This window comes from Coregonus clupeaformis, chromosome 27 (genome assembly GCF_020615455.1).
Source record: "Coregonus clupeaformis isolate EN_2021a chromosome 27, ASM2061545v1, whole genome shotgun sequence".
Classification (NCBI taxonomy): Eukaryota; Metazoa; Chordata; class Actinopteri; order Salmoniformes; family Salmonidae; genus Coregonus; species Coregonus clupeaformis.
Window position 1 is genome coordinate 36584424 of NC_059218.1, and position 6000 is coordinate 36590423.

Genomic DNA, 6000 nt, shown 5'->3' on the forward strand with positions numbered 1-6000 from the left:
CCTTCATTGCCACTAGTCAATTCTAGAGGTGTAGAGGTTTCCTCCCTGTTGCTGTCACCTATCATGCCCTGCCATATCAGCGGCCGTAGAGGAAAGGTGGCAAGGGAAGGAAGCTAGGTAACACTATCGAGACACAGCCAGGGAGGGACACGCTACAAAAGCAAGTCACAATGTCTGAGTGCCGAGATTAAATGTTTTTAGTGCTGTTTTTTGCGTTTTGTCGTAAGCGAATCAATGCTGTCAAAGGGCTTGGCTGTTGCTTATAAAAAAACAAATATACATTAACAATGCCTGTTTGTCACAGTTCTTGATGGTTATAGTCTTGAAGTTGTACAACTCTAGTCTAACAAGTTTGATTTATGTTTCTTGTGTTTGATGTTTGGAATACATTTGAGAAGACAGATGTATTTTTGAGGGATAAAGTGTTAAGATCACTCTTGGTTAATTGCACACAAGGTCCAACCAAAATGTTACTTCCGCTTTTAACCCAACCCCTCCGAAAGACACATCTAGGTTTTGATGCCAGCTCACTTTCTGCCAGAATATTTATTATTGGCAGACCCGGGATTCGAACTAGCAACCCTCTACCTCTAACCGCTAGGCTACCTGCCACACCAAAGACAGATTGATTGTTGGGGATGAAGTGTTGTCAAAGATAATAGAAAAAGGAAGTGAGAGTCCAAATGAAGCCGTACTTTATACATTTGGTACTTAAGCTGTACAACTTTAGTCTAACAAGTTAGATTCATGATACATGTGTTTTGCTGATATTGGTAATCAAATTGTTTGTGAAACACTTCAGTGTTTGCAGATCTGTAAGGTGGAAACAAAATGGTGGAATCTCCACCACCACTGCTCATACCTATCCAGACCCTTCAAATCTGCTCGCATCGAAGGGTTAGGGCCAAGGGGTAGAGAGGGATTTGGGACTGGCTGACTGTGTCCACACTGTACCACTCTGATGTTCCACTAGAGGGGAGAAGAGATCCAGCTATTCTTGCTGGATGAGAAGTAAGCAGCTGATTCTCACCTATAGACAAGTTTACGCGCTGTATCCCGGGTGGCGCCATAACTCTACACAAATGCATTTCCTTTCCGCCGGAAGTTGTTGGCACAACGTCTGCCGGTGTAAACACAGCGATGTCGACGCTAGCTTGGGAACACGGTTCTATCACAGCGAGCACAGCTAGAAAGGTGCTCAACCACGGCGCCTGACAAGTTTTTGTCAGAACACTTACACCCATCCTTCCGTGGCAATGCCGCAACCCGTCAAGGAGCGGAGGGGGAGGAACTTGCAAGGGACTATTTGGAAACTCTGGGCAACAGCATTGAAACCAAAGGCTTAGTGGTGTGCGAAAAGGAACCGTGGCTTGCAGCATCTCCCGATGGAGTGATAAACAACGACATTCTGTTGGAGATCAAATCACCTGTGATGGGAAACAAGTCACTTGCAGAATTTTTGGCAACAAAGAACTGCGAAATCACAACTGTGGCAAACGGAGATAGGGTAGATTACCATATTGCCTGCAATGGTCCAAAAGGCTACTACATGCAGGTACAAATTGGGATGCACTGCACAGGGCTTCAGCACTCCAAGTTGGTGATCTGGAACAAAACTGAGCACCTAGAAATCGAAGTACCCTACGACCAAGGCTTTGTCCAGGGGCATATCGTAAGGCTGCGCACATTCTACTTTGCCCACATGCTCCCGAAAATTGTTGATGATTTTGTTGAGGGAAGGTTACAGTTCTGCAGTAAATATCTCAGCATTTTAAAACCAAAATAAACTGCCTTATTTAGGTCATGCCCACAGGAGCCAACAGATGTCCATTGTTTACATGATCTCTTTATGCTGTGCAATATATCAGTGTGCCTACTGTTTGAGTGAAAATAAAGTTTGATGTAATTTCAATTCTTAGAGTGCTACAATTTATTTTAACACAGTTCATAATTCATAGTAAGCTCATACTGTACATAAATAACACTGGATTAATTAATTGTTTTGAGGAAACTAAACAAATGGCTTCAACAAGAAAGATTGCGTGTTTAATCTTAACAGGTATTAAAAAGTAAAATACAAAAGCAGCCCACACAATTACATCACTATGAAAATATTCATATATAATATTAAAAAATACAATGCACGCAGTATTTGTTGTGTTTATCTGTATTTAATGAACAACATGGCTGGGTGTTGGTAGACAGGGACACAGGGCAAGATTCTAAACCTCACTGATCAGTGGACTCTTCAGGTTAACTAGGCCAGCACAGATGGCACAGTCAATGATGCAGGTGGTTCGAGGGTAGTTCCTCTGAAACGACAAGGGCATGGTGGCACGAATGGTCTCTCTTGGAAGCCAGGGGATCAGGACTTTGAACTGTTCTCCCATCACGTCAATCCAGTGACTAATCACAATGCTTGCCATGGATGTAGACACATTGAAGCGGTGAGCAATATCTCCTAATATTAGGTTTAGTTTTAGTTTCATCAACGTCATAAGTATTTGGTCAACAACAGGAAGGGTAATTGATGGCTTACTGAAAGGCAACAACACCGTCACCAAGGTGAAGAATTGAACCATAAGCACTCCTGTATACAGCCGGGACCTAGCATCATCAATGACCGTGGTGCTGGTCACAGTAGGACCCATTTCTGCCTCGCACTGTGTGGCCTTGTCTACTTTAACAGACTGTGTTGAACAGTAAATGTGATCAATATGTGACGGATCCTCCCATTGGGTCTGGGCATCTCGAAATTTTGGTGTAGCAGGCTCGGCCTCACAGACAGGCTGACAGGTTTCTGGAGCATCTAAAAAGGGGAAGAGAAAACATGGATGGAGCAAAATTAATGCAGGCATAGAGTCCTCTCACTACAAACATCACAATGGAAAAATGTGTACTACAACATTGCACTCACACGCACACACACAATCATCATCACAACAGCCTGCCATCTTGCATTGTATTTATGATGTAGACTAAGGCACACGCAGGCAGGCACACACACACACACACAATTAATGATGTAGCTATCGTGGGCATTGTTTGTCCCATCTCCAAAACAATCAACTGCCTTAGCAAAATACCGGTAGCAATGTTAATGTATGACAACTTCTTCATAATTAACAGTACTGTCAGCTTCATAGCTAAAGTTGCTGAACTTACCCTCAGATTCAAGTCTGCGTTTCTTTATCTGGGAGGAGGCAGTGGTCCGCTGGGTGAGTTGACGCCTATTTGGCTGGGGAGGGCGATTGTATCCCAACCACAACTCTGGGAAAGGATTATCCTTGGTAGGTTTTTGGTCAACAAAGTGATAGGAACAAACAAAAACGTTGAGGGGTGGTTTCTTTAGATTCAATGCCTTCAGCCAGGTCCTTGATTCCGAGTCGGTATCAGGCTTGCGAAAAAATGTAAACAATGGAGCGCATGGACATTGCCTCTTTGTAGCTGGTTTGTGGTCATAGCACTCTCTATCTAACCACTCGTTTAGGTGCTTTCTCAAGTTTTTGCAACCAACTACCGCACACGTCGTTCCCGAACCACTTTTCTTCATGTTGTAATTGTAATTTTTATATCCTCTTTGTCACTGCGATATCAGTGCTTTGTCGGCACAACGGAGCTAGCTAGCAAAACAAACCCAGCCCGGCAGAACGGAACTGGATTGCATCGACGGGAGGAGTTCAGGAAGTAGAGCGGAAACGACTCAAAAACTTGTCTATAGAATCATGGAGGAGATGGAGAGGGAGAATGCAGGTGGTGTACGGATATGAATGTACATGTTTGTTTGAATGTACCTACTTGTCGAACATCTCATTCCAAAATCATGGGCATTAATATGGAGTTGGTCCCCCCTTTGCTGCTATAACAGCCTCCACTCTTTTGGGAAGTCTTTCCACAAGATGTTGGAACATTGCTGCAGGGACTTGCTTCCATTCAGCCACAAGCGCATTAGTGAGGTCGGGCACTACTGTTTGGCGATTAGGTCCGCTGTCGGCATTTAAATTCATCCCAAAGGTCTTCGATGGAGTTGAGGTCAGGGCTCTGCAGGCCAGTCATGTTCTTCCACACCGATCTCGACAAACCATTTCTGTATGGACCTCGCTTTGTGCACGGGGGCATTATCATGCTGAAACAGGAAAGGCCCTTCCCCAAACTGTTGCCACAAAGTTGGAAGCACAGAATCGTCTTAAATGTCATTGTATGCTGTAGCATTATGCTTTCCCTTCACTGGAACTAAGGGACCTAGCCCAAACCATGAAAAACAGCCCCAGACTATTATTCCTCCTCCACCAAACTTTACAGTTGGCACTATGCATTGCGGCAGGTATCGTTCTCCTGGTATCCGCCAAACCCAGATTCATCCGTTGGACTGCCAGATGATGATGCGTGATTCAACACTCCAGAGAACGCGTTTTCGCTGCTCCAGAGTCCAATGGCGGCGAGCTTTACACAATTCCAGCCGACGCTTGGCATTGCACATGGTGATCTTAGGCTTGTGTGCGGCTGCTCAGCCATGGAAACCCATTTCATAAAGCTCCCGACAAACAGTTATTGTGCTGACATTGCTTCCAGAGGCAGTTTGGAACTCAGTAATGAGTGTTGCAACATAGCTGACCAAAGTTGTAAATACAGAAAAAAAAGAGTTGCCGGGTAATGTGTATTACATTTTAGTCATTTAGCAGACGCTCTTATCCAGAGCGACTTACAGTTAGTGAGTGCATACATTTTTCATACTGGCCCCCGTGGGAATCGAACCCACAACCCTGGCGTTGCAAGCGCCATGCTCTACCAACTGATTTACAGGAGGCCTGTCTTTCAAATCGTCGAATGTTCTCAAACCATAACTGTTCATGATATCGGCAAGGTTACCGATTCCACATTTGGACCATTGGGGGGATGCAAAAGGCTGCCCTCCAGATCGCAAGCCATTATTGTGAAATATTGGAGTATGTGCATGCCATTTTGATTCCCAGTTACATTGTCTTTCAATTTTGCGCCAAATAGAAATTGATTGAGCAATAATAGGATCAGAGTGTAGTTTATATTGTTTAAGAGACATATCAGTGAAGACCACCTCTTCCAGGGCAATAGGAGACACCATATTTCTCTCTATATTCATTCAGGGGAAGAAGAATCATGTCTAAACCAATTTAGTATGGGACGAAATGCTAGTGCCTGGAAATACAATTACAAATTTGGTATGGATAGTCCTACGTCTTTCCCTCTTTGTTAATTTTATCCAGGCTCGCTTACCTTGCCATATACATTTTGAAACCGCACTATGGATTTTATCCCAATAGCTAGAAGGGGGAGACAAGGGAAGCATTGAACTACAGAAATTCAGCCGTGGGTATATATTCATTTGGACCATAAATATTTTGCGGGTTAAAGCAACTGGGATATTAGTCAATTTACTGAGGTCTGATTGAATTGAGTTGAACATTCTGTTAAAGGTTCTGGCAATGGTTTTATCTAAGGAAGGAAATATATCTATTCCCAAATATTTAAAATGGGAAACGATTGGGATTCCATAAGTAGAGATGGAGTCCTCCATCGGGGTCTTGAGAGGCAGTAGGGCAGATTTGGTTAGATTTATTTTATAACTTGAGATGGAGCTTAATTTGTCTGTGATCTTCAAAGCTTTTGGGAGGGATTGAGATACATTGTCTAGATTAAGTAAGATATCGTCAGCGTATAATGAGATGACGTGATCCGTAGAATTGAGAGATATTGGTGTAATTTATTTTGATTGTCGAATTGCCTGGGCCAGGGGCTCCATAGACAATAAAAATAGCAGAGGTGAGATGGGATCACCTTGCGTCAATTACCATGGAAGACATGGTTGAGTCTAACTCAACGGATGCAAATTCTGCTCTCTGTTTAATCAATAGATGTAGTTCTGTCTTGACTTTGAAGAAAGTAGTCGCTACCTGGTCTGAAAAAAGTGTTTGTTAACAACTTTTCCAATTCTGATATCTTCTTAATTGGGATTTATTCAGC